General features: G+C 45.4%; 1 protein-coding gene across 4 annotated transcripts in view; it reads left to right on the top strand.

Moving 5' to 3' along the window:
* PTPRC (protein tyrosine phosphatase receptor type C) overlaps positions 1-23,506 on the top strand; it is a 536,505-nt gene that overhangs the window by 32,545 nt on the left and 480,454 nt on the right. The window contains exon 1 of one of the 4 annotated variants that reach the window (XM_069231437.1): positions 8,319-8,398. The exons of 2 other annotated variants lie outside the window; for them this stretch is intronic. The gene's annotated coding sequence lies outside the window, so the exon portion shown is untranslated. Of the gene's footprint in view, positions 1-8,318; positions 8,399-23,506 lie in introns of those variants that run through there. One more of the 4 variants, XM_069231439.1, reaches the window with a different exon arrangement.

The raw sequence follows: 23,506 nt of genomic DNA, 5'->3' as shown, positions 1-23,506 counted from the left end.
AATAGGTGATAAAATCTGGGCCTCGGACACCCAATCTTCCAAACGGGACAGGATCACGCTACCTAAAATCTTTGCCGTCTAATTGATAAGAGAAATTGGTCTGTAACAAGAAGGATCTTGTCTATTTCCTTTTTTGAAGATAGGAACAATAATAGCCGATTTCCATGAGAGGGGCACGTTACTATTTACCACACTATTCAACACATTGGTAACTAACGGACCCCAAAGATCAATTTCTGATTTAAAAAGATCAGCGGGAACCCCATTGGGCCAGGAGCTTTCCCCTGCCTTGATTTACTTATAAGTCCCTAGTAAGGTGCACTTTATGTGCATAGGGCTGGTAAATTAAATGCTACTAGTGGGCCAGCAGCACTGGTTGTGCCACCCACTTAAGTAGCCCCTTTTCCTTGTCTCAGGCCTGCCATTGCAAGGCCTGTGTGTGCAGTTTCACTGCCACCTCGACTTGGCATTTAAAAGTACTTGCCAAGCCTAGAACTCCCCTTTTTCTACATATAAGTCACCCTTAATGTGTGCCCTAGGTAACCCCTAGAGCAGGGTGCTGTGTAGGTAAAAGGCAGGACATGTACCTGTGTAGTTATATGTCCTGGTAGTGTAAAACCCCTGAATTCGTTTTTACACTACTGTGAGGCCTGCTCCCTTCATAGGCTAACATTGGGGCTGCCCTCATACACTGTTGAAGTGGCAGCTGCTGATCTGAAAGGAGCAGGAAGGTCATATTTAGTATGGCCAGAATGGTAATACAAAATCCTGCGGACTGGTGAAGTCGGATTTAATATTACTATTCTAGAAATGCCACTTTTAGAAAGTGAGCATTTCTTTGCACTTAAATCCTTCTGTGCCTTACAATCCACGTCTGGCTGGGCTTGGTTGACAGCTCCTTGTGCATTCACTCAGACACACCCCAAATACAGGGTACTCAGCCTCACTTGCATACATCTGCATTTTGAATGGGTCTTCCTGGGCTGGGAGGGTGGAGGGCCTGCTCTCACACAAAGGACTGCCACACCCCCTACTGGGACCCTGGCAGACAGGATTGAACTGAAAGGGGACCTGGTGCACTTCTTAGCCATTCTTTGAAGTCTCCCCCACTTCAAAGGCACATTTGGGTATAAAACAGGGCCTCTGCCCTACCTCATCAGACACTTGCTGGAGAAGAAACCTGAACCAGAAACTACATCCTGCCAAGAAGAACTGCCTGGCTGCTCAAAGGACTCACCTGTCTGCTTTCTACAAAGGACTGCTGCCTTGCTGTTGCCCTGCTGCCTTGCTGAACTCTTGTCTGGCTGTGAAAGTGCTCTCCAAGGGCTTGGATAGAGCTTGCCTCCTGTTCCTTGAAGTTTCAGGACCAAAAAGACTTCTCTCTTTTACTTGGACGCTCCGTGCGCCGAAAATTTCGACGCACAGCTTGTTTTGCGGCGAGAAAAACGCCGTACTCCGACGCTGATCGACGCAACGCTCTTGGGACGATCGAAGATCCGACGCACGGCCTCGCAAGGACAACGCCGCCCGACCTCTAGAGGAGAAATCGACGCGACGCCTGCCGTGAGATCGTAATTTCAACGCGCAGCCCCGCAGATCGAAGTCTAGAGGAGAAATCGACGCAACGCCTGCCGTGAGATCGTAATTTCGACGCGCAGCCCCGCAGACCGACGCGCAGCCGGAGAACAAGCAGGAAAATCCACGCACAGACCCGGGACATCTGGTAATCCCCGCGATCCACAAAAAGAGACTGTCCACGCGCCGGAAAACGACGCCGACTTCCCCGCGTGGAAAATAACGACGCAAGTCCGTGTGTGCTGGGGAGAAATCGACGCACACACCCTTTTTCCACGCACCTCTTCTCTTGTGGCCCTCTGAGGAGATTTTTCCACTCCCAACCAGGTACTTGTGCTTGAAAGAGACTTTGTTTATATTCTAAAGACTTAAGACACTTTCTATCACTTTTCAGTGATATCTTTACAAATTCGTATTGCAACTTTGATCGTTTTGACCTGAAGATACCCAGATAAATATTATATATTTTTCTAAATACTGTGTGGTGTATTTTTGTGGTGTTATGCTATGGTGTTGTATGATTTATTGCACAAATGCTTTACACATTGCCTTCTAAGTTAAGCCTGACTGCTCGTGCCAAGCTACCGGAGGGTGAGCACAGGCTGATTTTGGATTGTGTGTGACTTACCCTGACTAGAGTGAGGGTTCTTGCTTGGACAGAGGGCAACCTGACTGCCAACCAAAAACCCCATTTCTAACATTGGTGATCAGCGGTGAGGATAGGACTTGTATTTGTGTAGTGACATACAGTAGCTAAGTATTTCACTACCTACCCACAGTTGAAGGTCAACTTGGTTTTTATCTCTTTTTGCAAATCCGTTTTTTTTCCTGACAATTTTCAAAAACTAAATCCTCACTCAACATGTCTCTGACTGGGTCTCAGGCAGGGGACTTTGACCTAGTCCAGTTGGATACATATACGGTCAAACAACTAAGAGGATTCTGCAGGGCATTGAGGGTACCCACCCAAGGGGCCTCCAGAAAGGAGGACTTTCAAGTGGCGCTGAGGGCCTGGGCAGAAGCCCATTTAGAGGATGATGAGGAAGAGGAGCCAGAAAATGGCCCCTCAGAGGAATTTTCACTATCTGTGGATGGTGTTACCACTGCAATTGTGCACCCTTCCAGACCAGGGAGCAGTGTCTCTGTGCAAAGCCTGACCGCAGAGGAAAGGAGAGAAGAAAGGGAGTTCCAATTGCAAATGGCAAAACTGAAAATTGAGGCTCAACAGGAGGAGAGAAGGGCAGAAAGAGAAGCCAAACAAGCTGAGGCTGAAAGAGCAGCCAAACAGGTTGAAGCTGAAAGGGCAGCCAAACAAGCGGAAGCTGAAAGAGCAGCCAAACAAGCGGAAGCTGAAAGAGCTTTGGCTGAAAAGAAACTATTGTTGGCTCATGAACTGAGTCTCAAGGAGCTGGAGATCAAGGCAAGACAGTCTGAATCCAGCAATAATGGTGGCAGCATACTGACAGGACCTGCTGGAGAAAAGAAGGTTCGTATACCCAAAAATGTGGTGCCCAGTTTTGTGGTGGGAGATGACATAGATAAATGGTTAGGTGCTTATGAAGTTGCACTAAGGGCTCATGAGGTTCCTGAAGGGCAATGGGGGGTAGCTATGTGGGGTTAAGTACCGCCATTGGGGAGGGATACACTCCTCACATCGGATCAACCTGATCAAAACACATACCCACTTCAGAAAGCCACTTTACTTGCCAAGTTTGGGCTGACCCCTGAGGGATACCGTCAGAGGTTCAGGGACAGCACCAAACAAACCACACAAACATGGGTAGATTTTTTTGACTTCTCCAGTAAGGCACTGAATGGATGGGTGCGGGGCAACAAAGTAGCTGATTATAAAGGTTTATATGACTTGATTCTGAGAGAGCATGTGCTTAATACGACTTTTACAGAGTTGCGCCAGCACTTAGTGGATAGTAAGCTGACTGATCCCAGGAAGCTTGCTTAGGAGGCGGACCTCTGGGCAAGCACCAGAGTGTCCAAAAAGGTATCTGGGAGTGACCCCGAGAAGGGTAGTTCCGGTTCCCCCCAACAAAGTGAGGGGGAGGTTAGAAATGACCCAGACGAGTCCCAGAGTAAGGGGGGAAGAAATGGTTCCCATACCTCATCTGAGAAACAGGGTGGGGGTTCTGGTGGGCAGTGGCCCAAAGCATCCCATTCCCAACCCCGCTGCTTTGAGTGTTCCCAGATAGGACACAGGAAGGGGGACTCTGTCTGTCCAAAGAACTCACCCAATATTGGGACCTCTACAGGGATGGCCCATGTGGCCTTAGGGGAATGTAGTCCCTAGGAGCAGGTCGTAGACCATGCCTTCATCTCCTTTAGTTGGGAGGTGGACTCAGAGGGTAAACTGGTGATCCCTGAGGGTGGGAGTCGTCACTTCCACCAGGTGGGAGTGAATGGGATCCCAGTCACCGCTCTGAGAGACACAGGGGCTAGTCTTACCATGATTGTGGAGAGACTAGTGTCACCAGAGCAGTACACCGGACAGGTGTGTAGAGTGACTCCAGCCATTGGGGAAGATTTCTTCCGCCCCATGGCCCGGGTGTCCCTAGAGTGGGGTGGGGAGGTGACCCAGAGGGGGGTCATAGTTAGTCCCCAGCTGCCCATTGACTGCATTCTGGGGAATGAGTTTCCATTAGTGTCCGGAGAGCTGAGAGGGCCAACCCCCAAGGGTGCCCTAACAGTTCAGATGTCTGGCAGTACCACTCCCCAGAGGAGGGTATGTAAGCCCTGATGGGGAGGCACGGGGAGGAAGGACTCACCCCTGTCCTCTGTTCAGCCTCAGAGTACAGACCCTGGGCTGAGGGACCAGTATCAGGGACCCACCCCTGGCCTGGTGAGAGTGGAGAAGAGGTGCAAGACCCCTGGGGTTACTACTCCCCATTCGGGGATGCTACAGGAATCCCTTGGGAGCTCCCTACCAGCCCCCCAGTTGGAGGAGAAGCTCAGCCAACGGCCCCCCTCAGGGTCTCCACCTAGCAGTGGATAGTCAGGGGCCTGGCTCATAACACTGACAGCTGTCAGTGGCATCTGTTGGTTTCTGTCCTTGTGGGCAGAGTTTTCCCTGGGTTGGGGACAGAAGTCAGACCCAAGGAATGGAATGGGCCACATCACTTTGTTGGCCATGGTGATACTGTCTGCATACTGGGATGCATCTGTAAGCAAATTAAAGTTAGGAGCTGTACAGATGGGGTCCTCAGGAGATGAGAAGGGTTCCCCATGGGCCAGATCAGTGGCCCCAGAGAGTATAGACAAAGAAGCCTCACTGAGTTCAGAAAGGCGTAGAACTGGCGAGTGCCCCTGCAGTAGTGGGCCATTGTCCATGTTCTATCGCCTTAAGCAGGGAAGTCCATCAGAGTGTTGATTAGTCTACCCTGGCTTTAGGCTGGGAGGGGGTCATGTTGGACCTGGCTTTTTGACAGGGTCATCCCCAAACTTTTAGCCTTTCTCCTTTTCTTTTTCTGACCTCATTTTGCTGGTTTTTAGACTCTGCGCACTTTACCACTGCTAAACAGTGCTAAAGTGCATATGCTCGCTCCCTTAAAACATGGTAACCTTGAATCATACCTGAATGGACTATTAATTTACTTATAAGTCCCTAGTAAGGTGCACTTTATGTGCATAGGGCTGGTAAATTAAATGCTACTAGTGGGCCAGCAGCACTGGTTGTGCCACCCACTTAAGTAGCCCCTTTTCCTTGTCTCAGGCCTGCCATTGCAAGGCCTGTGTGTGCAGTTTCACTGCCACCTCGACTTGGCATTTAAAAGTACTTGCCAAGCCTAGAACTCCCCTTTTTCTACATATAAGTCACCCTTAATGTGTGCCCTAGGTACCCCCTAGAGCAGGGTGCTGTGTAGGTAAAAGGCAGGACATGTACCTGTGTAGTTATATGTCCTGGTAGTGTAAAACCCCTGAATTTGTTTTTACACTACTCTGAGGCCTGCTCCCTTCATAGGCTAACATTGGGGCTGCCCTCATACACTGTTGAAGTGGCAGCTGCTGATCTGAAAGGAGCAGGAAGGTCATATTTAGTATGGCCAGAATGGTAATACAAAATCCTGCGGACTGGTGAAGTCGGATTTAATATTACTATTCTAGAAATGCCACTTTTAGAAAGTGAGCATTTCTTTGCACTTAAATCCTTCTGTGCCTTACAATCCACGTCTGGCTGGGCTTGGTTGACAGCTCCTTGTGCATTCACTCAGACACACCCCAAACACAGGGTACTCAGCCTCACTTGCATACATCTGCATTTTGAATGGGTCTTCCTGGGCTGGGAGGGTGGAGGGCCTGTTCTCACACAAAGGACTGCCACACCCCCTACTGGGACCCTGGCAGACAGGATTGAACTGAAAGGGGACCTGGTGCACTTCTTAGCCACTCTTTGAAGTCTCCCCCACTTCAAAGGCACATTTGGGTATAAAACAGGGCCTCTGCCCTACCTCATCAGACACTTGCTGGAGAAGAAACCTGAACCAGAAACTACATCCTGCCAAGAAGAACTGCCTGGCTGCTCAAAGGACTCACCTGTCTGCTTTCTACAAAGGACTGCTGCCTTGCTGTTGCCCTGCTGCCTTGCTGAACTCTTGTCTGGCTGTGAAAGTGCTCTCCAAGGGCTTGGATAGAGCTTGCCTCCTGTTCCTTGAAGTCTCAGGACCAAAAAGACTTCTCTCTTTTACTTGGACACTCCGTGCGCTGAAAATTTCGACGCACAGCTTGTTTCGCGGCGAGAAAAACGCCGCACTCCGACGCTGATCGACGCGACGCTCTTGGGACGATCGAAGATCCGATGCACGGCCTCACAAGGACAACGCCGCCCGACCTCTAGAGGAGAAATCGACGCGACGCCTGCCGTGAGATCGTAATTTCAACGCGCAGCCCCGCAGATCGAAGTCTAGAGGAGAAATCGACGCGACGCCTGCCGTGAGATCGTAATTTCGACGCGCAGCCCCGCAGACCGACGCGCAGCCGGAGAACAAGCAGGAAAATCCACGCACAGACCCGGGACATCTGGTAATCCCTGCGATTCACAGAAAGAGACTGTCCACGCGCCGGAAAACGACGCCGACTTCCCCGTGTGGAAAATAACGACGCAAGTCCGTGTGTGCTGGGGAGAAATCGACGCACACACCCTTTTTCCACGCACCTCTTCTCTTGTGGCCCTCTGAGGAGATTTTTCCACTCCCAACCAGGTACTTGTGCTTGAAAGAGACTTTGTTTATATTCTAAAGACTTAAGACACTTTCTATCACTTTTCAGTGATATCTTTACAAATTCGTATTGCAACTTTGATCGTTTTGACCTGAAGATACCCAGATAAATATTATATATTTTTCTAAATACTGTGTGGTGTATTTTTGTGGTGTTATGCTATGGTGTTGTATGATTTATTGCACAAATGCTTTACACATTGCCTTCTAAGTTAAGCCTGACTGCTCGTGCCAAGCTACCGGAGGGTGAGCACAGGCTGATTTTGAATTGTATGTGACTTACCCTGACTAGAGTGAGGGTTCTTGCTTGGACAGAGGGCAACCTGACTGCCAACCAAAAACCCCATTTCTAACACTACTGAATTGTAATGAGTTTTTGCAGTTGAAGTGTGACAAGTCCCCACGGCTACAGCCAACAGACATTATGAAAGGGAGGCCACTTAGCAGAATTCCAATTCCTGATTAAGTGTACGAAGGGAGAAACCCTGTTTCTTCGAAACTTTTTCCCCTAAGAAACTTACCTTAATTAGCTTCTAATTGGGCTTGTAAGGTAGCAGACTTATTAAGTTAACTAACGCATTTCATTACAAGAAATCAGGAATCTCTTCACAGTTAACATGCGTTTTGGCCCGTAGTTGGTTTTGAAATGTCTCTTTACATGAACTTTACATACAACTTCACAACATAAGCGTTTGCAACAGATTTGCAGAGATCTGATGATGCTATTAAGAGTCTCCGTTTTAAATTAATTTTAAATTACAACTGTGTATAACTGTATGGTTTTTATGATTTTATATAAAATCGAATAAAGCTCAATTTTACTTGATTTGACTCCAGATTCATCTTGCACAGCTGGTAACCAAAAATGTGTTGACTAAGGAGGAACTTGAACCCAAAAAGTCAAAAGATGGTTACATGGATGGCATAGGCTGCTGGACAGCTGATCAGGATGCTTCATTTGTGGACAGAAACTATCAGCATACGCCTGCTCATTGAGCATTCACTGGCTGCTCGCTGCCATTTCCTCTGCTGGGATCAGTCCTGAAGCATTGCTCTTGAGATGAGCTCTTCCACATTTTTGTGCAGGATGCCATGGGAAGTTAACATCCTTATAGTCGTTAGATGCAGGATAGCAACATCTGTAAACTCCCAACCCCTCTCTATGGGCCCTTGCTCATGACGTAAGCCAATATTTACACAGTGGGTATTAACATCTGTTATATGCACACAATAATACTTTCATATCAAGAACAAAATATTACCTGCAGTGCATAAAAAGCTGAAATTGCATATCACCTTGCAGTATGGAACATTTTTTTGTTTTTTTACATTTACAAAGCGCACAGCTGCTTCCGAAGGAGTGTCCTGGCACTCAGAGCATGGGACCAGTACAAAAACTAACCAGACAACTAATCTCAGACTCAAAAGCCATCCACACAAGTATTAAATAGACAAGTTTTCACATTCTTTCTAAAATTTCTTTCAGAGGGGACAAGATGAAGACTGAGAGGGAGAGATCTGCCACCTCTCTTAGCTTTGCGAATCTGAAGAAGTTGAAGTAACTTTAAATTATTCAATCTCAAGGATCTTGCCTGATGGTAAGCTTTGAATCTCTACCTTAGATATTCAAATGTTCTATTGGCAACAGATAGTCCATTAATAAATAGATTTGGTTACAGACAACCAATGTAGCTGACATAACTAAGGAGTCACAGATTGAGGCGCACAACTTTTCAAACTTAGACGGGCAGTTGCATTTTGGATCATCTGAAGGTGCTGAATCAGATACGCTGGCAGACCCAGATATAGAGCGTTAGCATTGTCCAATTTAGAAGTCACCAATGTGTAAACAATAGTCTTGTGAGTGTCTTCAGGAACCAAATGCAACACCCTTTTTAGATATTTGAGAGTAGCAAAACAGGTTTCCAAAAATGCCTCAATTTAGGGATCAAAAGGAAGGTTAGAATCAAATTTGATACCCAGATTTCTTACGGTTGGAGCATGCAAAGGAGGGGATCAAAGCTCAGGGAGCCACCAATTACAAGAGCCTGGGGTGTATTTGGCACTGAAAAAAGAATCTCTATTTTATCAGAATTGAATTTGAGGCAAATACTATTCATCCACTCTACGACTGACTTAAGATACTGTTTAAAAGATCTCAGCACTTCAACATCATTCTCCTGAAAGGATAGAAGGATGCATGTCAGCAATATATGAGACCACAGCGGGACCCCATGACTCAACAAGACTTGCTAAAGGTTCCAAATAGATGTTGAAGAGGGTGGGGCTCAGCACTGATCCCTACAGAATTCCACACTGAAGTATTTTGGAGGATAGGTAGAGACTTTAAGAAGGATCCCAGAATTTGTCTGTCTTCATTGTATGGTCGTATAACTCCTCAGTGAAGTGCAATGTCCCTAGTATGTACAGAACACATCATTTTATCTGATATACAATGGTCCTGCCATGGTTTTTGTTTCCTTACTGTATTTCAGATAACAACAGTCCAAACTTCTTAGATGTCTAAAACTAGTTGTCTGCTAAATTGAAAGCTTCTTGGGATACTAGAGCGCTCAGAAGAGCTGCTCTAGGCACCAAAAATAAAGCAATTTTGTCTGTTTAAGCCCACTGACCCTTGCAGACTTGTCAACACTCTGCTGTGCCTTTAGTGAGTTTCCCTTCATATCAGCAGTTGTTAGAAAACACTTGGGTACATATTTGTCAAGGGTTTTGCGTCTGCTTTGTGCATTGCTATGGGCTGGGGGAGGGCCAGGGCAGCGCAAAACCTATAATGAGATTTACCAAGCCAACGCAAGGCCATCTTTTCTGCCTCTGCGGTGCTTGGTAAATCTGGAGCAATGGAAGGCAGCCATTAGTCTGACACAGGGAGGTGTTCCATGGGTAGAGCGTGAGTGTTCCCCGCACCCACCCAAGGATTCTGAAGCATTTCCTGATTTACCAATACTGATAGACCTGGGAATGTATTTGAATGTTTCGCCTTGCATGGGGAAGTGTAACGAGGAAAAAATATCTTAATTTCTCCTCTTTTTTTTAAACTATTTCTACGTGTGCTGCATTTAGCAGCACATGTAGAAAGAGTGAAAAGCCTCAGAGGATTGTTTTTGTGCAGAAAGTATCCCTTTCTGCACAAAAACAGTCCTGTCTTCAATGTAGGCACCCTTGCATCATGGTGTAAGGGTACCTGTGTTGGCACTAAGCAGCAGTATGTGTGCCAGCATAAGTTGATAGGTATGGTGCATTCCTGTCTTCTGCTTTTCGCGCTGCACACCAAGGTGTCTTGCTGCGTTGTGTTAGTTGAAATAATGATAATTATGGCCCATGATGACACTTGAAATGTTTGAATCAACAAAATCTTCCTTTTCTTGTGTTTACTATCCAAAATTGCCCCACAATGAAGATATGGAATGTTAAGGAAACTAACAACCAAGTAATTTAAGTGCAGAAATAGAACTTTAACTTCATGACTTTACACAATAACCTGCAGGTTGCAGATCTCACAGAAAATTGGACTACTTGACAGGAAGCATATTTTTACGAGTCTTTGAAAGAAGTTACTACAATGTGCTCCTGTGGCGTAGCATTGATGCCACGGACCCTCATGAAAGCAATGAAGTTGGCCCACCTATGTGGTGTTTGGTACTAAAATACAACTAAAATTGGGGTGCTGTGGAACTCAAAGACCATTGGGTCCTGGTGCCACTACACCTGCTACACTATTGATAGCTATACCCTTGACAGTAACTTGTGGCAGAAAGAGAGAGGCAGACAGAATAATGAAAGAGAGAGGGGACAAAAAGACAGATATAACAATTATAGAGAATTATAGGGGAGGGAATAAGAAAGGAAGAGGAGAGAGAAGTATAGTGGGGAGAATAATGAGAGAGGCACAACCATAGAAAGAGAAAGAGGCAAAAAGAAAGAGGAAGGAAGGGGTAGAAAGAGACAAAGTGTGAGAAAGAGACAGGAAGAATAAGGACAAACATTCAGAGGGAAAATATGAGAGATGGAGAAATAAGAAGAGAGGGCGAACAGAGTGAAAACAAATAAGTGGATATAGAGAAAGAGAAAGCCACTGAGGTTGAGAGAGGCAGAGAGACAGACGGAGGTAAGAAAATGGTGTACATATGGTAGGTGTTGATGTTTTACCATATAAAAAGGTGGAGGAGTCCTAGAGTAAAGGAAAGTAGATAGACTAGGGTATATGTGGTGGTAGAGATCCTAGATTATAGTCAGGAATAGAAGTACAGGACCAAGGATGAAGGTACCAGGGTTTAGGTAGGGATAGACACGCAAGGCAGTGGTAGTGGCCTTAGTACTAGGGCAGTGGTAGAGGAACTAGGGTAAGGGCAGTGGTACAGGGGGTTTAGATTGTGGTAGAGATGCCAGAGTATGGATAATGGTAAAGGGATTTGAGTATGGGTAGCTTTAGAGAACTATGTTAACGTAAAAGCAATTGAGGGGGAAGTGTGATCCACCTTAGATGAGGAGGAGGGATGAGTAATGGAGAGAGAAAAGAAGACTTGCCTCGGGGGTTCTCCTTTAGAGGTTATAGGCTAGCACCTCTTAAAAGAGATCAAATAATCTATTGATTCCTGGATAGAAACAGTTGCAGGATTTTTTCACCAAGAAATGCATTCACAACAATGGAGCTGCAATTTTGGAAATGTCACCTGCTTTGAAAAATTCAAGGAATCTGCCCCTTGGAAACAGAATCTCTAAAATAGGTCATCCTCAATCACCTCTTCTGCAAAAATACGTGCAATTGTATGAACCCGTGGGTTTTGCTTTGCTTGACTTTCGATGTTTGTGAATAACTTTTAATTTGATGTTCTTTCCAAGTACATTCTCAGTCATAAAACTTGACTGAGAATCTACATGTAAGGAGGATGATGAAAAAAGGAAGTGAAGAAAGATGCTGTATACATATTGGAACAAAATGTCAGGCCTCGTGACATTGTAAGATCAAAATATTTTAACTGCTTGTAATAGGTATAGCTGTCTGGCTACTGTTAAGGGAAGTGTGCTCAAGTCAACGGTTGTCCCACCACTGATTCAACGTTTTTATGGCAAGGATGAGGCCCAGCACCCCTCCAGAGGACAGCACATGACAGGAGCACTACAAATGTACTGAAATGCCCCACTACTGCCCCTTGGGATATCTCTCTAGGTTAGTCAATTTATGTGAAGGTTGTGCTGCAAGGTGCACAACTTGGGTCTGTTTTTCCAAATGTTTTTGGTGGTCGAACCCTCACAAACTCCCCTAAAAGAAGTCTGTTCCTCCCTCACTTCATTGGCTTGTTCAGTCCAATTCAAGGTTTACAACCCACCGCATTAAAAGTGCAACATTCTCCACCGCCAAAGAGTGTGACAGCTTTGAACGAGCAACTTCTCATTGGAAAGAAAAGCACAATCATCTGATTGGTTCAAACGTTGTGCTTTTTACAACGGAGCAAGTATACTAATGATAAACAGACACAGCAGATAGAACTGACCAGAAGTGAATTGTTCCAAGGTGCCTACGTAATCAGCGCTAAGGTTCTCAGACGCCACAGTGCTATTTTTTTCAACCATGGAAGGTCATATGATGAATAAATCCGGTGACATTTAAATCCTTGACATCGTTTTTTTCTCCAGCCTGGCATACAGTCCTCACAGCTATCTCACTCTGGTTACAATGACATCTGCTCGTTGGGTTTTTGTTGTGGTATAAATGAAGGATGGTGTAATTAAAAGGAATTATGCCAACATTCTGAAATAACACTTGGGAGCAGATTTACAAAGATGGCACACAGCGAAGTGCAGAAACCAGCGTTGCTCTACTGTGTAGTCTGAGCGGGAAAGATCAGGAAAGAGTCATATCTGCAAATATGCGGCACTTTCCTAATCTCTCCCTAGAGTTGGCTCACAATTAAGGTGCCTAGCTTCACACACACACTTTTGCACTATATTAAAACGGGGTCTGCGTGATGGTTACCATAGGTTTTATTCTGAAAGGGTATGCTTCCAGTACAAAATTATATACCTAGAAATACTTTAAAACATTGCTAACTTTGCCTAACTTTGGATGTGTACTGTACAGTGCAATACACATGAAAAGTGTCAGAAAAAAGCCACTCTCCAAGTTCACACCACTCTCAAAAAGGTGGTGGTGCAAAACCAATAAGGTTTTCTGTCAAAACGTGAGTGGTTGCATGGAACGCCCCTAAGCAAATGCAATGCAAGCTGCTTTGAGTTACTTTCGGTCAACTTGGCAGCCAAAAAGGGAAATTCCAAATAAATGTTCTGCACTGGTTTGTGCGCTTTTGTGACAATAACTTAGAAAGAAATGTAGTAAATCTGCCCCTCAGTGTCTGCTTTAGCATCGACCCCATGTTGATAGCTTCAAGACATTGCAGGAGATCACAGGAGACCAGAGAGGGTTAGGCATCAAATTTACAGTTCTACTATTCACACTCTGTGAATTCATGGATCACAGAATCATGTATGTTCTTTCTTCAAAATAGTGCTACCCAAATGGGCGTCTAAGTATTCTTTGGATGTTAAAGAGACCTCTCCTTTTCTCACTTCAATTTTAGTGCTGTCTAAAGGAGCCAATAATCTTGCTCACTGCACCTCGCTCTAGCTTAGATGGTCAACCAGTGTCATTTTGAAAGTAGATAAATTAAAAAAATCCCTATGTCATGTCGTCGAATTAATGCACTTTTTTAGGTGGGTGGACCACGAGCATTCTCATAAAGGCAGTCTATGCACATTTAAACACAAGTTTTCAACATGTTCACAAGGCGTTGATGATGTGTTTTGAGGGGATAAACAAATGATAACACTGCAGCTTAGGAGGCACCTTTCCCTGGGCTAAACAAAATCATTAATGAGACCTAAGAACCAGGGTCAGACTATGACAGAAAATAGTCCAGGCATTGAAATAAAAGTGGCCTCATTAGCGAATCAGATACTTGAAAGACCTGGACCACATTTAAAAAATCGGGGTAGTTTTGAATTTGTAAAAATGTACTGTGTAAGTGTTTTCAGTGCTTAATTTGAGCCGGTGGTTGCTGGTGGGGGGCACCAGCACTTATTTTTGAGGGCTGGTATGTATTTGTCTGCATCAGGGAATTACTGCAAGCAAAAGTCACATATGGGAAAGAAGGATCAAAGAAAGACAGAAAAGCACACAGAGGGAGAAAGCTACAGGAGTGAGCTGAAGGGGCAGGGACTGAGTGTAAATGGATTAAAGAAGGTTGAGATGGCTTTAGAATTACGCTGCATCAATATTCTGTGCTCGCACATTTCAATATAGCAGCCGCATGTTCCGGAGGAGAGCTTTGCGCACCAGCATGTTTTTATTTACAAATTAACCACTGAGTGTTTTGCGAGGTATGGGAGACTCTGCATTTGTACTTGTTGCAGGACATGTTTGTGGTAATATCAGGGAAATGATCACGAAAAATTAGTCCTCCAGAGTATAAAACAGGCCCACAAAAAGTCACAAACACAAACTATGCACTGACCTGTCTGATCAATCCTATATGCCAGTCCAACTCTGCTTAGAACACTGTGGCTCAAAATAATCATACTTTTTTAGGTAATAGCAAATACCTCTGCCCTTTCTAAACGCTGTAAATAACAGATGTTACTAATATACAATTTATGCTACAGAGGTTGGTACAGAAGGCTGAAAAATGGTATGGGACCCTTGATTGACAAACACTACTTCTGTCAGCAGTATTTGTGTTTTACCACTCCCCTCGGGTAATGACGGCAAGCACGTTGTTTGTCAGAGACCATATCCTAAAAACATGAACCTAATCATCGACCACATAGAAAAGACTCCCTAATAAACAGAAAGAAACTTAAAATTCATCCCTTTTAACCACCTCCCTCTCAGTCACAAAGCACCCACTGGTGATCTAATTTGCATATAATATTGCAGCAGTTTGCAAGCCTACTGGTTGACTCACTGAAACAGCAAGATGTGCCGAACCTGATATATGCAGGCAGCAGTGACAAATCGGCACCCTCTGTTGTGGTCTATAACTAGTTTCCTCTCAAAGTGAGGCTACAGAGAGAAAAACCTGAGGCACGGTCAAATCTAGTTTATCAAAAGTTTGTCACTTGTACAAAACAATAATTTCAATTAAAAAAAAAACTATATATCTGAAATGTTGATATCTATTACCAATATTGTTAGAAATGGGGTTTTTGGTTGGCAGTCAGGTTACCTCCTGTCCAAGCAAAAGCCCTCACTCTAGTCAGGGTAAGTCACACACTATCCAAGATTATCCTGTGCCCACCCTCTGGTAGCTTGGCACGAGCAGTCAGGCTTAACTTAGAAGGCAATGTGTAAAGTATTTGTGCAATAAATCATACAATACCACCATATAGCACCACAAAAATACACCACACAGTGTTTAGAAAAATATAGAATATTTATCAGGATAATTGTAGGTCAAAAAGAATAAAGTTGCAATGGAAAATTGTAGAAATATCACAGGGAAGTGATATAAAGTGTCTTAAGTCTTTAGAATGCAATACAGTGTCTTTCAAGCACAAAGTACCTGGTTTCTGGTGGAAAATCTCCTCAGAGGGCCACAGGAGAAGAGATGCGTGGAAAAAGGGGTGTGTGCGTCGATTTCTCCTCAGCACACACAGACTTGCGTCGGTCTTTTCCACGCGGGGAAGTCGGGCGTCGTTTTCCGGCGCGCAGACAGTCTCTTTTTGTGGATCGCGGGGATTACCAGATGTCCCGGGTCTGTGCGTGGATTCTCCTGCTTGTTTTCCGGCTGTGCGTCGTTCTGCGGGGCTGCGCGTCGAAGTTTCGATCTCACGGTAGGCGTCGCGTCGATTTCTCCTTGGAAGTCGGGCGGCGTTGTCCTTGCGAGGCCGTGCGTCGAAAGTTTGGTCTCACGGCAGGCGTCGCGTCGATTTCTCCTTGGAAGTCGGGCGGCGTTGTCCTTGCGAGGCCGTGCGTCAAAGTTTCGCACTCACGGTGGGCGTCGCGTCGATTTCTCCTGGAAAGTCGAGCGGCTTTGTCCTTGCGAGGTTGTGCGTCGAAGTCTCGATCGTCCCGAGGGCGTCGCGTCGATCAGCGTCGGTGTGCGGCGTTTTTCTCGCCGCGAAACAAGCTGTGCGTCGAAATTTTCGGCGCACGGAGCGTCCAAGTGAAAGGAAGAAGTCTTTTTGGTCCTGAGACTTCAAGGAACAGGAGGCAAGCTCTATCCAAGCCCTTGGAGAGCACTTTCACAGCCAGACAAGAGTTCAGCAAGGCAGCAGGGCAACAGCAAGACAGCAGTCCTTTGTAGAAAGCAGACAGGTGAGTCCTTTGAGCAGCCAGGCAGTTCTTCTTGGCAGGATGTAGTTTCTGGTTCCGGTTTCTTCTCCAGCAAGTGTCTGATGAGGTAGGGCAGAGGCCCTGTTTTATACCCAAATGTGCCTTTGAAGTGGGGGAGACTTCAAAGAGTGGCTAAGAAGTGCACCAGGTCCCCTTTCAGTTCAATCCTGTCTGCCAGGGTCCCAGTAGGGGGTGTGGCAGTCCTTTGTGTGAGGGCAGGCCCTCCACCCTCCCAGCCCAGGAAGACCCATTCAAAATGCAGATGTATGCAAGTGAGGCTGAGTACCCTGTGTTTGGGGTGTGTCTGAGTGAATGCACAAGGAGCTGTCAACTAAACCTAGCCAGACGTGGATTGTAAGGCACAGAAGGATTTAAGTGCAAAGAAATGCTCACTTTCTAAAAGTGGCATTTCTAGAATAGTAATATTAAATCCGACTTCACCAGTCAGTAGGATTTTGTATTACCATTCTGGCCATACTAAATATGACCTCCCTGCTCCTTTCAGATCAGCAGCTGCCACTTCAACAGTGTATGAGGGCAGCCCCAATGTTAGCCTATGAAGGGAGCAGGTCTCCCAGTAGTGCAAAAACGAATTTAGGAGTTTTACACTACCAGGACATATAACTACACAGGTACATGTCCTGTCTTTTACCTACACAGCACCCTGCTCTAGGGGATACCCAGGGCACACATTAAGGGTGACTTATATGCAGAAAAAGGGGAGTTCTAGGCTTGGCAAGTACTTTTAAATGCCAAGTCGAGGTGGCAGTGAAACTGCACACACAGGCCTAGCAATGGTAGGCCTGAGACAAGGAAAAGGGGCTACTTAAGTGGGTGGCACAATCCATGCTGCAGGTCCACTAGTAGCATTTAATCTATATGCCCTAGGCACCTGGAGTGCACATGACTGGGGACTTATAAGTAGATTAAATAGTTCAATCAGGTATGATCCAAAGTTACCATGTTTACAGAGAGAGAGCATATACACTTTATCACTGGTTAGCAGTGGTAAAGTGCGCAGAGTCTAAAAACCAGCAAAAACAGTATCCAAAACGAGGAGGGAGGCAGGCAAAAAGTTAGGGGTGACTACCCTAAGGCTGTCAGGTCTAACAAATATAATTTTAAACCAAACTCCATGTTTAAATGTTGCTTCCTGTGTACTGTTATTTTGTGTTTTGTAACTTTTTAGTGGTCCTGGGATTCATGGAAAGACAGCTGCAACAAACAACAAAGTGATGGAAAAAATGCTTGAATTAATATCAACCACTGGCTATGGCCATCACAAGTAGGAACTATCTGGGGTTACATACTCCATGCACCACTCTTTTGAAGGCCCACACTGCCAGTACTGAATCTAGTGGTATAATTGTGAGATATATATTTGATCAGCAGGTTATGCCAGTCTCCACTAAGTGGTGCCAAATATTGGTAAGCTACCTGGGCCCTGCAAACGCTTCAGACAGGTCTGCCACTAGAGATGGCTTGGTTCCCTATTGAGATTAATCTTTTTGTGGGTATGCACAGACATGGGTCCCGACTTCACTGTGCCACAGGACTCAAGCTTTTCCTCCCTAATACAGCCTAAGTAGGTCTAAACCAGTTTTGGGTTTCTTGAAATCCTGTCTGGGTGTACCTGAGCTTACAATTTGGAATGGAATGTTTCCATTGGAGTTGGATCAAAATTGATTTTCATATGACTGAGTCCTGTTTAGAATGACATAGTGGGTAAAAAATGATGGTCTGGAATGAACATCTGCTAGTGGCTGCGAATTCAGTCACTACCTCCATCACTTTGTTGCTTTGTTGATGGAGAATATCTGACACAGTGCCTTTTCTGACGGGAGTACCTCACTTCCACCACCATTTTAATGGTTTGTACTGTCTTGTTTTTTCGGTTTAGTCACTGATCAATATTGAGATTAAAGCACTTATGTGTAAAACCAGAGTCTGCCATTGATTAATCAAAAGATCAGTGTTCAGCTGCTGTTGTTGAAAACCACAATAGCTTATAATTGTGACGCTGTTCAGGGATATATATATGTTATATTATTCCTGTTCTACTTTGAGCCAACTGTTAGGGAGACCAGACCCTTTTGGAGCACATAAATGTCGCTGCACGGGACTTTAGCACCCAGGATCCACAGCGCCTGGAGGCACTGTAAGGAGCGAGGAGGCAGTGGACCATCAACACCATTGCGCTTAAAGGCCATCAACACCATCATGCTTAAAGTGTGCCCTAACCTCCCACAGCGGGGGTCTCTGCTTTGGGCCAACTGTTAGGGGGCAGACCCCTTTAAGCAGGGAGCTCCAAAGCGGGAGCCCCGCTGCAAGAGACTTCAGCAGCCACAATCTACAGCGCCCGCAGGTGCTGCAATGAGTGAGAAAGGTGTGGAGCCATCAACACCATTGTGCTTAAAGTGCTCCCCGGTCTTCGGAAGCAAAGGACTATACTTTGGGCCAACTGTTAGAGGACCACACCCCTTTGTACCATATAATCCCCACTTTAAGGGACTTCAGCAGCCAGAATCCACAGGCCCGGAGGCGTTGGAATGAGCAAGGAGGGGGCAGGCCATCAACACCATCACGCTTAAAGTGCTCCTGGCCTTTCACAGCATGTGACTCTGCTTTGGGCCAACTGTTAAGGGGGGCATCCCGCTTTGGAGCATATAAGCCCTGCTGTAAGGTACTTCAGCAGCCACAATCCCGAGAGACAATGCAACGAGCAGGGAGGGGTGAGGCCATCAACACCATCACCCTTAAAATGCACCCTGGCCTCCTGCATGAGATGCGCCCAGGGTCTCCTGGCCAAAGCCTGGGGTGGAGGCAGGAGCATCTGTGCCCCTGCGTGGCCCGATTAGGGCTGGGCTTGGCCACCCCTTAACATGGATTTTTTAGGTTAGCAGATCCTTCAAGTATCAGTTTCCCTGTGCCTGAATTGGCTTAATACACGTTTGATTCACTGTAGCTGGGGTGGGACCATGCCCCCCAGCGTGCACTGGGATAGAGGAGGAACCACAAGAGGTCAGACTCATGGAAAAGTGACAGAAAAGAAGAGGCAGGGCAGGACTACTCTATGAACATCTATCGCCCATGTCCTGCTTGTGGTCACAGTTCCGTCCTTTCTGACTATTACCCTCCTATGGGAACCTCTGGTCAAGGTGACTACACGTAATGGGAAAAAGGAACGAAAAAGAGAGCCCTGAAAAGGTAACAAAGATGGCTAAAATTTGTGTTCCTAACACAGCAAATAACTGTGTATTTAATGACATTGATAGCTTAATTGAAGAAGTAGAGACTTTGCTTAGTGGTAGGACTTCCTCTAAACATATGGAGTAAGGTCAAAAAGTGCCAGATATTTTTAAAAAGAAAACAACTCCCGATTTACCCCTAACAGGAAAGCTCTCCACTGTTCTACCAACTCCCTTGGCTGGTATGGGTATGGCTTGTGAAGGTGATAATGCTAGGGTGTGTCCATCAAATTCTATGCTGCCAGGCCCCGCAGAAGTAAAGAATGCTGCCGGGAATCTGCAGAGCATGGCTTTGGTCCCAAAGTTAGTATGTCCATATCGGTTTAGTTCACTTCAACAATTAAGTAAGGAAAATTAGGTGAATGATGTGTGTAGACATGCTGCACTGGGGGATACAACAGCGGTCGGGGCTAGAAAAGTATGCACCTATTGTACATGCCAGAGCGAACATATTCAGTTCAAAGAGGTAACCAAAAGACTAGTGAAGGAATTTTCCCTGATGAAAGTGATTATGGGCAAGCTCTCAGACAAAATCAACATCATATATTTATTGGGGAAAAGCAAAGATGGAACCAGGGGCCATGAAGTTAGGAGTGTACAAACTGAAGGGGAATCAGAAAAAAATGGAAAAAAGCTCTAAATCGGTCAGTTTTAAGGGAGGGACAGAAGCAATTCTAGGGCCAGTTTCCACCTAAAGTTAGCAATTATTCAGGGCTAGAACCAGGAGGGATGTTTTAAAAATCCCTGGTAAGAGATCTGTATGGGGGAAGGATAGGTCTGTAGTTCACTCTTATGGCACACAAGGGGGAGGACAGGAATGATGTTCTAGGGGGATCTGAAGCGTATATGGATGAACACTAGGTATACACAACAAATCCATTATTCAGGCCCTACGTTCCACCAGTAATGGAGTAGTAATAAAAAATATATGTTAAATATACCCAAAATTTCGCTGAGGGCAAGGGAAAACAACAGGATTCTTACCAATAACGTTATACATTGCGTTAGACATGTTAGAAGCTGCAGCTCAATCATTAGATCTGATATTATAACTGCAAGGTGATGTCATTTCAATGATGAATTTGGTTACATTATCCTTGACCCAGCCAATGGTGATCTTGGCACAAAACCAGTAAATCTGGACCAATGTACCTCACCCCCAATGAGTCTAAGATCCTGTTCAAGTTCAACTTACCAGCCAGAAGGAGCACCTCGAGCAATAAGCCCCTGTTTTGTCATGTCAAAACTATCCAAGGTGATTCCATTAAGCAGATACCTAGCGAGGAGTCAGGGGGCTGAAGGGCGTGATGGATAGAGGGATTGTCACCCCAATCTGGAAAGTCCAGCCAGGTTGATGTTGGCTCCGGCACCAGTGCATCTAAAGGTGCAGAACTGCACACTAATTGTAGTGACACTGGCGATGAGGGGAGGCAATCCCTTGTTTCTACACAGAAAAATCCACCAGCGAACAGAAATGTGAAGATATTGTCCTTGAACCTAGCCAGCCTCTTACAAGATACATGGGCCACTGAAGTGGTCCACTGGGTAGGCTTCTTGAATTTTAGTGCAGAGGCAACTCCGTAACCAGTAGGTCGTGCAGTTCGGGGTCTTATCACCTGGGTTAAAACACACCTGACCTGGTCCATTAAAAGACTGGACAGGCTTGGCTCCTCCGCTATGGTGGAGGAGCATTGCCCCCGCCAGGAGAAGCAGCTGCAAACCTTTTATAGAAAAACGATAATAAACATAGTTTATTATCATTTTATAGTAAAGGGGGCAGGTCCACGGCCTATGACGGAGACGGAGTGGGAGTGCACAGCAGTCCCCCTCAGTGTGCTTGTCTGTTTGGCTGACTGTCTCAGGCCGGTCAAAGACACATACGCACTGGGCTCTTTCCAATCCGGCATATGTTGACAGCAGCGTTTGGATTGGCCGCAAGGCAGGCTGGGAGCCTGTGCCTGTTGCAGCAGAGGAGCAGCGTGGTGGTAGTGGCGGCGGCACGAGATTTAAGTGTTTTTTTAAGAAATCCCACCCCATCCAGCATGCGCTGCCCCGCGTCTTCAAAGCACTGCGAGCCACTCCTGAGACTGGATACTAGATCTAATTCCTTTATCCTCTGGCATTGTGTATTATTTAGATGCTCAGTTCAGTCTCACCAACAAGGCCATAAGAGATCTTGGTAGAAAACCTCTCTTTAGTAGTTTGTCTGATCCAAGTTCGTTTCCATAATATTATTTAGCATGGAATATTTAAGCAACCCAATGCTTGTATTTACGAGTCGAGGATAATCTTTCTCATTAACAAACACCCTGAAAGGTGTTGTTAATTCACCTGATTTCAAAGCAAGGGCAGAGAGGGATAATACAGCTAGAAATCTCTCTCTGTTCTGGCCTGAAATACAAAATGTGGTCCATTTTCTCTCTGTCTTTGCTGCTTGGTGGTGTACTTGACTCTCCATTGGAAATCTCCCTAGCAGACAGCGAGGGGCTGCTTAGTTCTAACCCACGTGCTGGACCCGGGGTTCCAGGCATGTATGAAGTTCTCTGAACCTCTCATACACCAACATGCCTCAGGTGCTTCGGTGGTACCTCCATACAGTTTCCAAAACTAGACAATGAGAATTTGGACTAATTTTGTTTGGGTCATCCTGTTACTGCTTGCAGGTAAGTATAATTTAAGGAGTACTTCCTATTGGTGATGGCTGACTAAACATTATTTGTCTTGGGACATATCCATGCCAATGTGCCCCTAGTTGACATTGACTCCAGCTCATGGTGACATTCCGCTGGAGGAAGCTTCCACCAGTGATTCCCACGTATGCTGTTGTATATGCATGGCCTACCAGTTAGTATGTTTCCAACCTAAAGGAAGGTGCAACCCATTACTCTTCTGAGGTCCTTCAACTTTTCCCTTCCACATTCTTCTATGCTAGGCATGTATTTGGCCATTCTATGGTAAACAAACATGGCGAAATCTCTCTCAATGTCACTCCAGGGCAGCTTACATTTTTCCAGCAGTGCCATCATTGCCAATAGATTCGATAGTGGACTTACAATTTCCCAAACCTCTCATGTACTTAGTGGATGTTCATAACAGAGGTCACATGACATCCCATTCCATTTCCCCTAGAACGATAGCTGCATTGGGAAATGTTGAACATTGTTGACTTTACCAGTTCCACCCTCACCCAATCAAAGGCAGTCATAAAAACACCATCGAACTAGAACACTGATAAAGCAGGCAAGACCATGTCCTCCCGACTGTTAACAACCTTCAACGGATAATTCTTTCACCACTCAGCTTGCGCAAATCACTCTGAATCATGCTGAAAGACAGCCACACCAGTCAATGGCATAAGGTATTTGAAAATAATTCTATCTTTGGCAATACCATGTTGCAGATGGAACAAACCTCATGAAACCGGAGATCACAAAATAATGGAAGTAACAGAAGAGGACATCAATTATCCTTCTACACCATCATCTTCTGGAACAATACCCCAGTTTTTCTGAGACTGCCCCCTCACACTTAACCTGTAAGAAAGACCTCTTGTCTTTTCACCTCCCCATGACAGGCATAAGCTCCCTACACATGCCCCAGTACGCTAATCTGTCTATACAAATGTTAATGCATCTATCATTACTCGTGGAAGAGAGAGCATGCATCGGCTTTTATGAGGAGAGTGGCTCCTTGCAATTTTGGAAGCTTCGGGGAAGTTACATACGCCTGGGAATGGAGTGAGTCTTGAGTATCGTTGTGGGAGATTCATGCACTGTGACTGATCCATACATTTTTCTTTGCAAAGTACTGACTAATGGTGGGACATGCAGAAATTCAGCAATAATGCCGAAGAATGGGGGTGGGAATATTCACATTAATGAGTGACACGATGAGGATCCCACAAAATCTGACTAAGATCAAATCTAAATAAACAAAACTATTGAACTGATTGTATAATAGAGGCTGATAAATTTGTTCTGCACCAATTTGCCTGTAAGCAGGGCCACTGGAATTATGCGATTGTGCAGCTGTGGCATTTTTTGCATATTTATGAACTGGTCGTATTTGCCACATAATTCATCATCTACTGCATAATTTGCAGAGTTTAA

The sequence above is a fragment of the Pleurodeles waltl genome, chromosome 4_2 (assembly GCF_031143425.1).
Source record: "Pleurodeles waltl isolate 20211129_DDA chromosome 4_2, aPleWal1.hap1.20221129, whole genome shotgun sequence".
In the NCBI taxonomy this organism is placed as follows: domain Eukaryota; kingdom Metazoa; phylum Chordata; class Amphibia; order Caudata; family Salamandridae; genus Pleurodeles; species Pleurodeles waltl.
This window is presented reverse-complemented; position numbering and strand designations above follow the sequence as displayed.